The sequence below is a fragment of the Neodiprion lecontei genome, chromosome 2 (genome assembly GCF_021901455.1).
Source record: "Neodiprion lecontei isolate iyNeoLeco1 chromosome 2, iyNeoLeco1.1, whole genome shotgun sequence".
NCBI classification, from domain to species: domain Eukaryota; kingdom Metazoa; phylum Arthropoda; class Insecta; order Hymenoptera; family Diprionidae; genus Neodiprion; species Neodiprion lecontei.
In genome coordinates, this window is record NC_060261.1 from 32,158,883 (window position 1) to 32,174,983 (window position 16,101).

The following is a 16,101-nucleotide window of genomic DNA, read 5'->3' on the forward strand; positions in this document are numbered from 1 at the left end:
AGCCGATCTTTCGAACCTTGTTAAGTCAGTGTGAGTGGCCAAATCGTGTTTGTATAATTCTACTCGCAGTAATAAGTCCAACGTCGTCAACGTTGCTGACGGTGTCTGCTCTCAACCGCGAATATTTCGTTATAACCACACGCAGCTCGCGAGTCTTACACTTTTGAACAGTTGATAAATATACACTTGACTTATTTCTTCGATTATTAACGTTATAAAATTTTTATAAAATTGTACTCTCGTATTTTAAATCCATGCGATCGGAGACCCGTGAATGTTGAGTGCAGTGCGGTGTATTTGCTGGAAAAGGATCTCTGAGCGACGCAGTAAACTTCGAGGTGTTCGACTGGAGAAATAATGCACATCAAAGGTAATTGCGATAAAATAATGTAACCATTTTTTTTCTGTGTAAATTTATTTCTCCGCGTTGCTTTGTATTGTACGTGAAAACTCTTTGCAACAAACTTACAGCAAGTGTTGCACCATTTTCCTACTTTGGATGCTGAAAGCTCAAAATCGCTTCTGGTAAAAATGGAAAAATAAATAAAAGGAGCTTCCTGGCCCAAGTAGGGGCATCGTTAGGCGAGATAACTCGAGTTTTTGGATCTCCGAGGCCGCGAACGCGGGACATGCGATGCAATTAACCCCACCGCTAGGTGGTTGTATATCCTTTCGCCGGCACCCCGACGCGATTAGCCTCCGAGGCAAGAGATTGGCCGGTTCTTCGGCAGCTGGGTGGTCCTCTCGTAATTTGGAGCTGCTGTTTTGACGGGGCAAAATGGCCCCGGCGATCACTCCTGCGCGTTGCCTCATCGTACGCTGTACGAAAAAATTTCATTTCACCCTCAAGAATTTTCTCCCTCAATTTAAGGATCGGGAACATTACGGCTTTATATCTCGATCGGTTTAACGCGCGTCGATCAATCGACGTTTAAATTTTATTTTTTCACCACACGCGCTTGATGAATCGTGAGGATACCGAATCACTCGCGTCTTGATTATTTTCTGGAGAGCTCAATTTTTCAGACTAATGAGAAAATTCAGTACAAATGAAGGGTCGGAATGAAGTTTCACGCTCTCCGAAACTCATTTTCTATTCGCCTGACACCGATGTTACTGGCTGTCCTGGAAATTGAGTTGTCAAAAAATAACCACAGTGTAGGTGAATGCACCTGCGCTTTTCATATTTATCAAAGTTCAACGTGCACGTTACGCCATTGCCAAGCACGGGTAAAAATTAATCAAGACCAGCAGCGGTACAAGGATGCATATTAGTTTGAAACTATTCCCTCGATTATCCTAATGCGTCGGTTTATTTTTCAAACAATAGCCGTTGCATCGCGCTGTGCTTTCCCACCTTTGCTCCTAACCGAGGAGTGCAGCCCGTCGATGAAAGAGCGATTTGACGGAGGCAGACGGGACGTACTTACCTTTTTATGGTAGCATTTCGTGCTCTCTGGGATGCCGTTCGGTAATTACGAACATTTAAATAATCAGTAATTCAAATTCTTTATCGCGGTGAAAGTGGGGCTCGTCCGGTAATCTGTTTGGTAGCTCTGGTTCACCTGGAGGGTATTATATCGCCAGAGGTGGTCGTCTCCTCCGCCGACAGTAATATTAATTAAACAATCTCATAAGCTTAACAAACGACCCATACCTTACCGACTTTATTGGCCCGGCGAGAATGTTAAAATGTTCCAATCTTAATTAGCTAGGTGTTTATAGGAAGATAATTTTCTAAATTTAATACCCTGCTCGGACCCGCTGAAGCTCAGCTCTCATTCCTTGACCATCGCGACCTTACATCCGCCCCGCAATGCACGAATCCTACCGCCGGAACTCGGTCCGCCTGCTCACGTGACGCTTCTCCGTATTTCATTTTACTTACATGCCCATTTTCACAAAGTTTTACATATTTTTACCTCGTCCACATCGTAATATCATGCACCTACGTGCGCAGTTTCCTCTTTCTTTCTCTAGCGCTATATTCAATTCCACTTCGTATGTCAATATTAGTTTCGTTAGGCACGTAAAGCTCGTTAGCTCTGCTGCCTTGAAATTGATTCCAATAGTCGCAACCAATTGGCTTTCCATTTTTGTTTATTCATTCTCCATTCACTCGGTCTTACCTTTTCGTTACCGTCGATACTTATCGATTAATTTTCTCATTTGACTTTCTAATTTTGGCCACCCGCAATTTCAGCTTCTTCGAACCTCGAATCAAAATTAATAGCCTTGACGGATCTGTGTGCTCAGTTACGCGGCAGTAAATTGATCCTTGAATATTCTCTGTACCGGTAACCTTCGCTGCCCTTATGAAGCATTTCACATGCTGACCGACCAACGCTTTTGCTTCAAGAGAGTCGATTTCCGCGGATGTTTATCATATTTATAAGAGCTTACTAACGTCTATGAAAATACTGACTTACAGTTCTGCTCTGCGACGATTGCTTATCTCTCTACATTTTCGTGGAGCTAGAACATGCATATTATTTCGGTATATCAAGTCTGAAATTGTTCATTTCTCACGACTTTCTCTCATCAATTCAAGTAGTTTGAAAATTTCCATTATTTGAGCACTCGTGGGACAGATTCTCGTAAGATTCGAGAAAATTTCCACTCGTAAAATTCCACAAAAAATTATTTTCAATCTTTCCTTTTCACCGTCCGAAGTGAAAGGCTTCATACATACATCTCTCGGTATGTCTATTACAATAGTCCTGCGTGGCGGTGGGTATTACGCAATAACTGCACTCGGTGGGTGTTTTCATCGCCTCGTTTGCCGCCACCTTAACAATGGGACGGGTTACAATCGGCAGTAATCGATGACGACACCTTGCCCAGTGGCTTGGCCTCTTTAAATATCCTCATTACCACCTAGTTCGCTTGGCAAACAGCAATTGGAACTGGTTAGAACCGTATTAGGAGCACTTAGCACTTATGCAGTCAATAACTTCTTCCGTAAGTGTACACATCCACCCAGGTATCGCTATACATACACAATATCTTTAGGTATGTTTGAATTGAGCAAGATATCTGGTTATCCTGTACAACTTAACCCCTTTGTCCTCTTTTGCTGCCCCCGTTGATGAAATAAATATCTTGACACGATTTCACCCCGAGTTCGTAAGGAGATCTCCGGCGATTCTTTGAAACTCTTTCCCTGCATTTTCATCTTCGTTGCGGAATTATCAATCAGCGCTTCAAGACGAACGGTTCTTTTGTCTCGCATGTGTCCAATTATTTTCGTTTTTGTTTGAACCGCGGAGTGATTTGTGGCGTTGTGGAAGGAGAGTTGGCATTTCTCTCGAATTCTTACTTCGTTACACCGCTCGAAGAGGGGCTGCGGAGAGATTATATTGCGAACGCTGTACGCGGGTTATGCCTGGGTATGCGTGTTAGTGTTCCTGGGCACTCACAATCAGATTCTCTACCGAGACTCTACCGCGTCGGACTTTACGCTCCATTCTGGAATCGTTGATTAGGGCTTCCATCGCGGGAACGCTGCGAGGCCTCGGTGATCAGCTCCGGGACTTCCAACAACGGCGGGGCTCTCGATTAGTTACGGAATTCCATAAGTTACACTTTACGACGATGCTCGAGTCGAGATAATATTTCCACTGGAGGCTTGCCGCATCGGCAACAGCTACGTCTACCAAAAAATCTCGGCAAAATGCAATATCGTACTTACAACTTACCCGATCGCTCGAATTTGCGCGCCTCTTTACTGCACTCGTTCAAAACTCCCAAGACCAGCAGAATGCGAACCTATTTCAACCTTTAGGAATTCACTTTATATTCTTACGTTCTTTCGGAGTTATCGTAAATATTCATCTTACATTTTTACTTACACTTTTAAACCGCTTATTAACGGGTACTGTTGAAAAACTCTTGCGTCGGCAATGTGTTGCAATTACAGGGTAGCGCGTTTCTGTAGACCGCAACTCGGTTGTTATAATATGTTAATTAAGTCATCCGGTTTATTTCACTAGCTACGCAGCCATTTTGAGGAATGTTGAGGACTTGTCTGAATCCTTTATACGAAATCCTATGAAATAATAATATCTTTATTGAAAATCTTTGTTCGATTCTTATAATGTCAAGTTTTCATTGGATAGAAAAAATTATGTCATCACGATCTTGGTGATACTTAAATCTGATAGGATATGTAGTGAAAATTGAAGGATGTTTCAGAAACCTTTCCTCAGTTTCATTTGTTAATTCCGTTCTCTTCGCATCCGTTTTCTTCTATAGTTGTATAAAACTTAGAAATCAACAAATTTTCATTCAAAAGAGAAAGAAACCTTCTCAATTCCCCAATGGCGAACATGCTTGTGGCCTACCTCTAAATATCATTTGAAATAAGCAGAAAGCGATTAACCGCGATAAGCACAGAGTTGGACATTGAAAAATCGCACAAAGCATCTGATTTTTCTTATTCTACGCGACGGTAGTAATATGTTCGGCGCAATAAAAATGAATGGAATCTCGAGGTGGGCAATCTTTTATAGGAGAGAGAGTAATTTAGGGTAATTTTAACGGGCGTCTTGATAAGCGAGGTAGGATCGCGATAAATTGGTGTGACTTAGCAGTCAAAGGTGGAGAAAAGAGAGGAGAGGAAGGAGAGAACGAGAGAGGAAAAGAGGTAGGCCTGGACGCGTCGTAAAGCGAGCCCGTTTATTCGCTCGGTAGGCTGCGTCCAAGGAGTGCAACAACTTGAAACAACTTGAAACAACTTAATCGGCAGGGTGCCGCGGCCGGTCCCGCTTCGCAGACGTGTCCGCGCACTCGCTTGATTTATCCTTATTAATAAAACTTTAAAGTCGTGTTAACATGCGGCGAGATTCTCTCCTCTCCTCTCCTCTCATCTCCACTCTCCTCTCTCCGCTCTCCTCTCCTCTTTTCTCCTCGTGCTTCGTTGGCTCCGTTCCCTGGAGCTGCATTCGGCTCTTCGTCGAGGATCCTCTCCCTCTCTACGTACCGCAAATATATTGTCCCTTCGTACTCGGTACGTGCAAAATCGAGCGGCGAGCGTGGCTTCCCTCCCTTTATCACGGGACAAAACATTCGCAACACATTTACTGACCACACCGCACTCGCCCAGCGGGACGCCCGTGTGTTCACAGGATCGCTATACGAGATATCAAGGATTATTAAGACTACATAAACACCGGAGTAAAATCAGAGTTATGACTTTGGGGAGTTGTGAGTTAAGGGCGAGTTACCAGCTCGCCGCAAAATAAAGAGAAGAAAAGAGACGTGGAGAGAGGAGAGGGAGGGAGGGAGGGACGGAGACTACCGCAACGGATAGTTGGATACAGAAAAATTGCGATACCAGGAGGAAATCCTCATATTGTATATTCTCTGTTTGTCTATTTTTATTTTTAATTCAAAAATTTTTTTTACAACATTGAAAGACACGTCAGAGCATTTACCCTCATTTGAAGCAGTAGTCTGTGTCAAGATTGTTACGTATAACTCTCTGAACTGTAAAGAAAAGGGAACGAATTCGAATTACACTGTTTTATAAGTAATATCGACAATGTCGAGCTGCTTCCACATCGAAGGTTAATAATGGAGAATTTAGGAAATCGAGACTAGGCGATACGTTTATCTGTCGAGTATTCTTTGGGATCGTCGTATTTGCTCTCGTTCCTACTTGCTTGGCAATCTTTGCTCGGTTCAAACAGCTATGGTTCGAAAAAGAGAGGGTAAAAAGGAAAAACGGAACGTAGAGAAGAAAATATCTCTGGTAGAAAGTGGTCCTTGAACCGTTTCTCGCACCTCGTGCCACGTACTTCCCCACGTTTTTATTTTTCATTGACGAGAATCCGAGTCAACATAAAAAAAGAAAGGCAAAGAAAAGAAAAAATGTGAGGACTGAATCAATATTCGATCGCTTGGTTAGCGCCTGGGAACAATCGATGCCTCTGTTCTCACTTCGCTAATCACGAGTTAAAGGAACAAATCGATATCAAAGTTATACCACCAAAGACGAATCACTTACAATCAGGGTAATCCATGTGTCAATTTGCTATTAAATTTTACCGTACCATTTATTAGCTCAACATTTTCATTCGTTAGAATTTTATGCAATCTGTTTCTCGATTACCAATCTCATTTCTCTGTCGATAATTGCCTGAGGGTGGCTTATAAGCTTGCAAAAAAAAAAAAAATCTCCTCCAGTACTCGGGTGCATAATCCGGCAAAACTGCTCTAACTTCAGGACCGATTGATTATTGACATACCGTTTAAGAGTCTTTATAGTCAGACCACGCGTTCTCTCGGCTTGCACGGTAGCTTCTTCGTGCATTTGAAGTCTTCGACGCAGGTTCTGGAAGGAGTTGCAGTGCCAACGAAGCGCATTTACTCATATGCTAATTGTCGTGGCTAACTAACGCCTTGGTTAGCAACCGTATAACGCATAAGCTGCCGGGGGATCGGTGAACTCGCGAGGGAGCCTGTAGCTATATTTAGAGAGGTTTAGGAACGTGGACATTCGGACACGTATAATCCCTATGTGGAAGGTTATACCGTGTCATTGAAGTAACGTACAAAGAGATTCCTCTATTCCTCTTTCTCCATCTTTTCACCCTCCCACTAAATTCCAGGATGCCTGGTTGCCCGGATCAACTACAAAAGTGTCGAGGAAAACGAACGAAGTCTGTAGTAAAGCGGGAAATCGCTAACTAGGGAATCACGCAGTACCATTCCTTCCCTTTGTCGATCGCAACTGGTTCGAGATTCTATGGATGGTGATAATGAATCTAGGTATTACGTAGGTACGTCTCGGCACGAAGAAGATCTCGTTGTTCTCTCTTCCTCCCCCGTCTTCGTTTCTTTCGTCAGGTCGAAAAACACGCGTCGGATGAGTTATCGGATCTTTTGAGAAAATTCTTATTCATAGAGGGGAGTTTGGCACGGTGGAGAATATTACGAGGACCGAGTCCGTGTCTCGCACTTGTCTCCGTTGTCTCGTTGCCATGTCGCGTGTCCGCCCACAACCTCGGGAATATGAATGCGATCGTTTAACCGGTGGACACGCCACGCGATCTCGCTGCAGCTCGCGGTAATCTTATGGAACTTGGCCGTGGCTCGCACGCGCGCATGCTTCTAACCAGCCACCCACAACGTCGTCGACGATGATCTATAATCATTTATTACACACTCCAGCTCGCCCTCTGTTCAGGGATCAGCACCCATGTCCGCGACCCAGCCGAACCTCGCGATTCGTACCGTATAATCGTGACGGAGGTTTCACTCGGGGCGAAACGATGACGCAAAGTGCCTCGTCTGCGTGTACGTTGTACAGGTGATTACCAAATGATATATCAAAACTCATGCTCACCGGGTCCCGAATCATGAATTACGCTTCGTTTCGTCGGTCCGATGGATCCTAGATCGACGTTTGATAAGGGCGCGAGCCGCCCTCCCACCCAGGAAACAATGCCCGGGGCCCGACGACTCCGAACGGCTTCGTTAGGCCCCGCATCGTTGGCATACCCCGCGGGGAAGCCCCGATTCGTGGGGCCGTCTCTCCCAGCGCGTCAGTCACTCGGACCTCGAGCTACGTCGATTCGACGATTCCTCGATGATTTTTTTCCGCAAACTTTTCCCTCGCGCCTTGGGCCTCGGACTGCCCCGCGGTCCTCGAGTCCTTCGTCTTTATCCTGCAGCCCGTTTTACGAGCAGACTAGACCATTCGACCCAACTCCTCGGCTGGAACACCTACCTCGATAATTATGTGACATTTGATTTTCTTACCGTTTTATTTTTTCATCATTCGATACTCTTCTTCCTCAAACTTCTTGTTTCCACATAATCGTTATCTTTTTCTATTCTCTTTGTCTTCCACCCTCTCGCCTACGGGTGTTATAAACTGTAGGAGGTTGAAGAGACGTGGATATCGAAGAAGATATTCGAGGTGGCGTAATATCCACTTGTTGAATTATTGTTATTGATTCGTAATTATCTGCAAATAACTCAATAACCTGAGATTACCGTGCCGCCTGTTCAATAAAATATCAATTTCGATAATGGACTCGGAGTCGTCCCGCGTCTCCTCGCACACATTCACCTTACCTTCAGCGGGGCGAGAGATCGGAGTGCGAGCGAGGATGGAGAAGGAGTCGAATCGATGACGAAGGGAGGCAGGGGGCGAGGCAAGCCGAGGAAGGTGAGTGCCGGGGGCAATTTTGACGCCTCCCAGCGACCTTGGGGTGTAATTACGTCGGTCGCGGAACACGGCGGTGGGTCCGAGGATCGACTCCGTAACTTCTTCTTCTTCTTCTTCTTCTTCTTCTTCTTCTTCTTCTCCTCCTTTTTCTCCTCCTACTTCTTCATCTTCGCTCCAACAGCGGTGGCCGCCTCTCGAGGCCTGGGTACGAGTCCTCGTCTACCTTGGATGGACCATATACCAAGGTGGGATGACGCTCGTGCTGCAGCCTCGAGTCCGCTCTGTCATTACCTCGGAATTTTCTACGCTTATAGTTGACCGTTTGTTAGTCAATCCTGATGTAAACGCGGAATGGCCAATTCCAGTCCCTCCACGTGTGTGCAACAAGATGATATAATTCATTCACGCAAATGAGTCACTGTTGGACGTTTCTTGGGAATTGCTAGGTATGTGAGCAGAAAGTGAAGCACAAGAGCGGATGTAGGAAAAAACGATGTAATTTTATGTGCGGAATACTGAGACGTAATTGCCTCCGATCCTCTTTCGACGTGTCAGACAGAAGTACTTGCGTATCCTATATCCGTATAATCGTACATTGGTTATCCGTTACCGAGGATCTTACCAACGCAGGATCAAATATTTTATCTTCGTTCTCACACTCCGTCTGACTGCAGGATACCCAACGCACACTCGTACACACGCCAATCCCGTTTCTGTAGGTACAGATACGCGGTATCAAAGACCGAAAGAGGGGGGCATTGAGAGACCACCATCGCAGAGATACAAATTAATGTTGTCCGATCCCCAGGACCACCCAACCAAGTTATCATTTTGACCCCCTGCGAGAAGAACTTCACCTACACAAATATCATTTATACACTTGGAGATGGACCTATACCTACGTACTATATACTATTTACACACGTCTAATGATATACATTTGTACTCACAGCTTCTATCTATCGTATTGCGGTTAATCATTCCAAAGTGTCTTCGTTGAATTACTCTCTCGCCACCGACAAAAATACCGATCTCCGGAGTCCATTGACGAGCAAGAAAAAGGTTGCCTTTGCGACTGTTTTCGTTGTTTCGTTGCGGTAGTATAGGAAAGATGAGCCTTGAGCCGAAGGTTTCACGATCATTCGAGAGAGATTTTGATGCGGTGGATGAGTGACTTGGCACTCTTGACCGGGCATAAAGGGTTGATTATGTCGGGGCAGTACACGGTGCGCTTTCAGGCAGGCTTCCGATCATTATTTACATCGGTTACCAGAGGTGCCCGGGCTCGACTACTTGACGAAGTCTTCGTCTTGTATCTCCCGCTGCCGTCAGCAAGATCATCTCGTAATAGTGTTGTAATGACCCTGCAGCATCGGCGGTAGTCGTGCCGCGTCACACACGCGCGTCCGCGCATCCACGTAAGTGTACTTACGCGCGTAAAGGCAGTGCTAATGAAAAGGGAGGGATGAAGAAAAAAAATTGAAAATTGTGAAAAAAGAGGACGCGGATTTGTGTCAGTAACAAGAGACAGTAATCAAAGAGCTAGTTCGTCCGGTACCCCGACCACTCCCGTCCTCGTGCACCTTCTCACCCGGTCAGCGGTCGGCTTAGTCGCTGCGCGGCGTAGACCTTGTACAAAAACCACGACACCCCGTCCTGCCACCGAGGGCGTTGATTAGCGTGTTAATTACCAACACAATCTACCCGGCGATATGGGTGTTCCGAGGTAGGTATAAGCCATTGGAGGAGTATAAGAGGTGCGGGGTACCCGCCAGAATCCGCTGCTTCATCCAGTGTAATTCGGTTGAGTTATGTAACCACTCGGACATGGGGTTGTCTTTATTATACTATATACAGACCTTGTACCGTACACGATATTTCGCCGCTTCATCGTACTTACCCAAGATTCATCTCTGGGATATTAAAATCGTAATACACCGGGACAAATCTAATCCTAATTCGGTCTCGGGGATATCCGAGGAACGTTTACGAAAGTGATTTTCCGCTCTGCTCTCCATTTTTTTTTTTTTTTTTTGCCTCTCGAATAATTTTTCGATACAGATTCTCAATGCGAAGTTTCGGCATTCCCAATTACTTGGATTATACAGGACGCTTCTTTGATAATGGGATAAGGTGTGCCCGCGACGCGCCTCCTGGGTGGTCATTCGTATGTGCGGTTGATCGGACCTCAGGTATTTCTAATATCATAAAATCATTAATTATCCGACAAAGTTACGACGCCTCCAGCTCCGCGTGCTGCTACCTAGGTGGCCACTCTTCGATGACCGTCAGCTTCTGTGGACGTACCTAACGTTCTTTTGTTCACGGTTTAATCAGTTCGTGGTTTTAGAGGATGCGTGCCAGGAAAGGAGGAGGAGGAGGAGAGAGAGTAATCAACGGTTCGGATAAACACCTAAAATAATAGTATAAGATCCGCCACCGCGAAGATGGTTGATTTTTGACAATCTTCCATAGATTTATTTTCTTCTCTTCGTATATTTATTATATCTCCGCTTCACAGCTAGGCGGCATAATGTATACCGCACTTGGGTCGGCGGGTATAGAGCTTTTAAAAGAGGCGGTTTATATACATTTGAAAGACACTCGGGGGACCACCTACCTTTTACTCAAGTTGATTTGACTTCAGGATTATCCCCGGGATTTTCGTATACACATTATATCCTGTTTGTTACGGGACCAGTTCTCTCTCTCTCTTTCTCTCTCTCTTTCTCTCGGTAACAGTCTCGAGTATAAGCTTGAGGACTCGTTACGTTTTTTACTCGATGAACACGCACGCAATGACTTAATTCCGAGTGAGCGGACGACTTGGCACGCTACCGCTCCAGGGATGAGCCTTGACGCTGTTACGGTTTCGTCTTTTCGAGTCGAGTGTTAGGGAGTATAGAGAGAGAATAAGAGTGCATGTCTCGTGGTCCTTGAGTGGCGTAGCGAATCACTGACGAACCGCTCTGGAAAGCAACAATTGGATTCCACTTAATTCGAAAAACACACAACGGGTTGGCGGCCTCCTCTGTGTCGACGGCGAGGAACCGCTTATTCAATTATCTTACGACGGTGCGTGAACCAGCCGCCACCGTCGGCTGCTTCAGCAGTCGCCATGGAAGCGACAGAGCGTTACGAATCAGGATCTCTCGATATCCGAGACCCGAGTTTTTCCTTCACGGAAAAAATCTAATATTTCCTAGAAAAGGATCAACAGAGCTAATCGAATTAGCCCAGCCGGGCTTCTGCCGTTGGGGTGGTTTAAGGATCTCAGGAACAAAACCGGAAAAGTATTGAAAAATACCTCCCTACCCGGACCGCCGAAAGAACGAAAAAAAAAAAAAATAAATAAAAAACGGATTGTAGATTTTTCGACTCTTTGACCCCGCACGTTACCGTGAAGCGAGATTAATCGTTTCGACACTCTATTCTCAACGCTGATGAAAATTGCTTAGGAATTTTCCAAATCGAATCGTCGTTTCTCCGGTAGGTATGTGATAACGGTGCCGAAGCACTGACATACAGAGAGCACGGCACGGTGCCCGAGGCGAGTCGCGAGAGTTCGGTGTGTGCACGGGACATATTTCCTCTGTTCCTAGTCTGTTCCCACAGTCGCGGGGCGGATTCCTCGCGATCCTGTCCAATGCGAATTCGCGGGAATCTTATAACACATGCCAAAACACCGTAATTCGAAGGTCTGGACACGGTGGTCTTATAGATCGTAGCGCGTCTTGACGACGCTTCGAGTCCGCGATCGCGTTCCCACGCCCAGGACATCGCGTCCTTCCAAAGATTCCTGTCATTCCTCAACTCGCTATCCGAGTGGCGGGCAAAACTTGGATCGCAAAAACCAGAAACTGTTTGATTTATCACGGCCGTCCTTACTTACCTCTCTTTTTTACATACACCAATTACAAACTTTCTCGTACCCCCGTTGCAGCCGACCAGCTAGCCCCAACTGTTGTCACTTTACTCTCCCGTCTCGCAGGTCCCGGATTCCCTACTCGGGATTGCCAACTCGGCATTTATTTCACTCCGCTCCATCCGCGGTCGCTACAATTATGCTTCTTTCATTTTTAATTTCTTACTACGAAGTCAATTTGTATCGTTTGAAGAAAAATCTCACGTTGGTACCCAGCGTTCCATTTCGATTCGAAAATTGCACAGCTGATGCAAAACTGGCTTTGCGACTTTTACCTGGAACTTTAACTCGTAACGTAAAGCAAGGATTACGATGTTTTCGTTATCTTTTTCTCAGTATAAAATTTTTGCGATCGTCCCGCGCGTCGTCGCCTCCGAACCTCGATGGACGCTTGCCTGCTGCTCCTTGCAACGAGGAAAGAACAAGGTACACGCGGTGGAAGTCGGTCGTCATAAAGGCGGCCAGCTAGCTCGCGTTCACATCTGATAGAGGCGATGAAAACATTTAGAGGTTACGAGGGTCCTTGCGCGATAAGATCTGAACACAGCGGGCCGCGACACGCCACGTGTTGTGGGCGATCGTCCGTCGAGTCTCATGCGCTGCATCCCTGATGCGCGCCTCCGTTGCCTCCTCGATTGCGAGAGCTTACCGTGCGTCCCCTTATAACGTGGCTGTGTAATCCCTCTTCACGAAGGGAAGTCGCATCCCCGCATGACAAGCCCGTTTGTTCGTCTGTCGAATGTGAAAGCAAACGAAGAAGAAGAAAAAAAAATACCGTATCAAAGACAAAAATCTAGTAAAAATAATCCTCGAGTTCAACCAACTCTCACCGAGCTTTTATTTTGCGTCAGCTTTACGATCGATATTTTGACATTCGCGGACAGCTGACATCGCGCAAACACTACGCGCAATAATTCGCTCCGCGCATTCGTCTACGTGTACGTGTATTCTGCCTCGTACCGCCGATCCAAATACGATCGAGATCCTTGCCCCTCGCTGCACGCGCTCGAGTTGTGCAACGATTGCAATAGTTTATCGTTCCTCTGTTCCTCTCTCACGGCGTACTGAGGCGATTTCCCCTCCTCCACCGTATCAACTGACAAAAGATTCCCAGTCTAAAAGGCCGGGTGTAGTCTCATCGGACAACTTCATAACTCGCGGTTGAATATCGTGGGAGGCCCACGGGCTGGCCCAGGCTGCTCCGACTTCAGCTTGCTGTTCCGATCTTGCAGGCTGACCAGGCGGGCTCGGCTTCTCTCTCGTTGAAGGCTGCACGCGACGCGATAAGGCTCAGGAATCCCGGAGGAATCCAAGGATAAAAGGGTTCGGACCGTTCGAGATAGGGACGTTAATGGTTCTAGCACCCCTACGGTATCTCGAGGCGTAGGCGCCCCCAAGCGTCCCGCCTTCGGCGCTCACCTTCCTGCTTATTTGAATTAACAATTAAACCAGGAGGGGAAGAAGGGCGCGTTGACGAAATTTACATTTTATTCTTTGTCAATATCCTAGTTTTATCAAGGTAGATGAAAATTCAGGAAGTACGATGCACCGCGATGTTGGTAATATGTCAGCCGTAAATGTCAGTCGCTTTAAAAACTAACTACCGGCGATTGCGTACAGAACAATGCATTTGACGATGAGTAATAAAGGCTTTGATTATCTAGAATGAAAATACTGCAAAAACGCCGACGAAGATCACTGTTTATGTATTTATTTATTTTATTTTTCATCGATCAGAAATAAATTATCACACATCTCCATTAATCGAGTATTCAAATGAGAGATCTTGATAATATATTTTTTGGGACTTGGAGGAAAAAAATATATATTGAGATCGATGCTTGGCGATTCGAACCTTTTTATCCTCGGATTTGTTTATAGTCGTGTTACAAGATGACGAGTCCGGTCAGTCGCCTTAGTCACCTTGCTCTGTCTGTAACAGGTTTGTGAAAAAATTAATTTCAATGCCATGGAATGTTGATAAAAACGTAACGAATCCACGCGCTGGAGTCAATTATGTATATTTTCGAAAATCCACACAAATCGACAACCACGATCTAGCCTCTACCTGCTTCGTGAATTATGACCGAGACTTTCGACGATGTGATTTATCACGACAATATTCAATATAATTTCGGCGAACGTAGCTGCTGCGACAAATTTTATCACTGCTAATTAAGGCACGGCTACGATTCGGAAGAGAAAACCTGTGCGAACGTGATTTGCAAATTTACACAATATATTTATATATGTATAGATGCGGTTGAAATTTTCTCGGAAAAAGAATTTGGTCTCTCGCATATCCTTGGCGACGGGGTCCTGGACCACCTCGCGAACCGCGACGAGAAATCGCCGCACGCCCACGGCGATCTCTCCTCGGTGTTTTTTTTTTTTTTTTCTTTTTTTATCATTTTGTTTTCAGGCAAACGACGACGGCTGGATGAAAATCTTTTCGGCGGGAGGCAGGCAGGAAGGAGGGTGGGAGGGAGGGAGGATCTCGCGGCGTGACGGTATGCGTAATAATAGTAAAAGTGAATGAATCCGGTAGGGCCGTCGGGCACGGACGTAGCCGGGGGTTGGAAGGGCGCGGGATGCCGGGGCGGCTGACGAGGGGCGGGGGGGGGGGGGGGGGTGGATGAACGGGGTCCAGGCGGGAGAAAGATAGGGGGCATCATGCTCGGAAGAGGAGATCAAAGGGACCGCCGTGAGAAGTGCCCGGCTGCCGGAGATTCTTGTCTTAGGATGCTGGGAGCCTCCCGAACGAAGAATTTCTTTTACGATCATAGGCGGGCGGAGTGCGTACCTACCGTGCCGCGTACCGCTTTTATGAAAACCACCCCAAGCTCCGGATCTCCTGGCGTGCGCTGGATGGTGAATTGAAAAATTGCCCGGCAAAACTCTACCGATTTAAACAGTGTCTAATCCATCCGCCTGGACTCGTTGTCTTTCTTCTTTTTCTTCTTCTTCTTCTTCCTCTTCTTCGTCTTGTTTTGATAACGAAATAAAAGTAAGACGGGTGTTTAGGGAGACGGTATATATTTACGTTGGCGATAGTGGTGAATGAGGAAAAAAATGTCTGTATGTATGGAGAAAAGGAGGTAAAAACGTTTTTCCCCTTCACCGTTTCACTTTAGGTTCGTGAAACGCACTTACCTTTACGGTAATCTGATACGTGCGATGATCCTTGTCTTCGACGTTTATCTCGTCTACCAATAACGACGCGACGTGTTGGCGGAGTGGCGAGGGTTATATACATACATAACACACGCAAACACGTGTGTGTGTGTTGTATATATGTACATTACAGTATACGTGGGTATAACAGAATCGTGAAACATTCGATAATACACGTGAAATAGTTTATTTATAAATAATGGTCAATAATCATATACGCAGGATATAATGATGATCGCCGTAATAATCGATAATTTTTCCATTAGGAATCTCATTTCTTAAGTTATACTATAACGTCGGTATACAAGAGTAGAAAAATAATTTAATAATACGCTGGGGGATTTGTATATGTGGTCGAGGAGTGGTTGTAATAGTAGTAGTAGTAGTAGTAGTAGTAGTAGTAGTAATAGGTATAAAATAATGTTAAGTACGGAACACTGGGAGTGTAAGAATCTTATCTAAGATGGCCGCCGTGTGCGTGTGCGTTGCAACGTGTCGGTCTGCGCGCGAGTATCGCCCACCTTGTGAATTTTAACGCTAATTATTTACAAATTTGTTGGTATATAAGTCTCGCTTTACAGTTCCATGTTTACGTGTAAGGGTTACTTGCACCGTCGAGCACCGCGTAATATATATAATTTGACATTACTCGAGAATAATATCGTTACATTGATCGCAGATAGTTGCTAACTAATTTTATATACAGTTACCATATAGCGTAAAATCTTATACCTTATTTTACTAATCGTATGTATATGTATATATATATGTATGTATGTATATATATACATATATATATATATATATATGTATATCTGTATAAATT